General features: G+C 32.2%; 1 long non-coding RNA gene across 1 annotated transcript in view; it reads left to right on the forward strand.

Moving 5' to 3' along the window:
* Nucleotides 1-372, forward strand: part of LOC119615275 — a 10,202-nt gene extending 9,830 nt beyond the window's left edge. Inside the window, exon 3 of the long non-coding RNA XR_005232395.1 lies at nt 1-372. This exon is cut by the window's left edge and continues 505 nt beyond it. This is a non-coding gene — a long non-coding RNA (uncharacterized LOC119615275).
* The last annotated feature ends 507 nt before the right edge of the window (nt 373-879 follow it).

The raw sequence follows: 879 nt of genomic DNA on the forward strand, positions 1-879 counted from the left end.
TGTGTCTCACCTGTGAGTCTTCCTTTACTTGCATAAATTACAAAATATTTGCTTGTTCCTCTCTCTACCTCTTCTTCCCCTTTACAGGCAAAGTTTCTTTTGCTAACTTTAGTTGAAAAACAAAATTTGTTGCAGCAGCATCTGTTGTTGTCTGTTATCTACTTGAATTATTTGTTCTAAAGACTGAGAAGAGTGTTGAATTGCATAGAAAAGTTGTGAAAAAGAAAGAAAAGAAAACCTTTGACATACTTTCATTTATTGCTCAATATTTATGCAAGTAATTCATTAGTTTTAAGGAAATGAAAGTTGTAGGTGGTTGTGGGAGGAGGCAGTTGTTAAATATGTTTTACTTTCCTTTTTCATTTTGTAGGAAATAAGGAAATTTTTCTAAGGTGAACGATAGACTATAGACTATACTATAGACTATACTATAGACTAGACTATAGACTAGACTATAGACTAGACTATAGACTAGACTATAGACTAGACTATAGACTAGACTATAGACTAGACTATAGACTAGACTATAGACTAGACTATAGACTAGACTATAGACTAGACTATAGACTAGACTATAGACTAGACTATACACTAGACTATAGACTAGACTATAGACTAGACTATAGACTAGACTATAGACTAAACTATAGACTAGACTAGATTATAGACTAGATTATAGACTAGACCATAGACTAGACTAGATTATAGACTAGATTATAGACTAGACCATAGACTAGACTATAGACTAGACTATAGACTAGACTATAGACTAGACTATAGACTAGACTATAGACTAGACTATAGAATAGACTATAGACTAGACTATAGACTAGACTATAGACTAGACTATAGACTAGACTATAGACTAGACTATAGACT

Source organism: Lucilia sericata, unplaced genomic scaffold, assembly GCF_015586225.1.
Source record: "Lucilia sericata isolate MDLA Ls3-8-SP2 unplaced genomic scaffold, ASM1558622v1 Contig004728F_arrow, whole genome shotgun sequence".
Classification (NCBI taxonomy): domain Eukaryota; kingdom Metazoa; phylum Arthropoda; class Insecta; order Diptera; family Calliphoridae; genus Lucilia; species Lucilia sericata.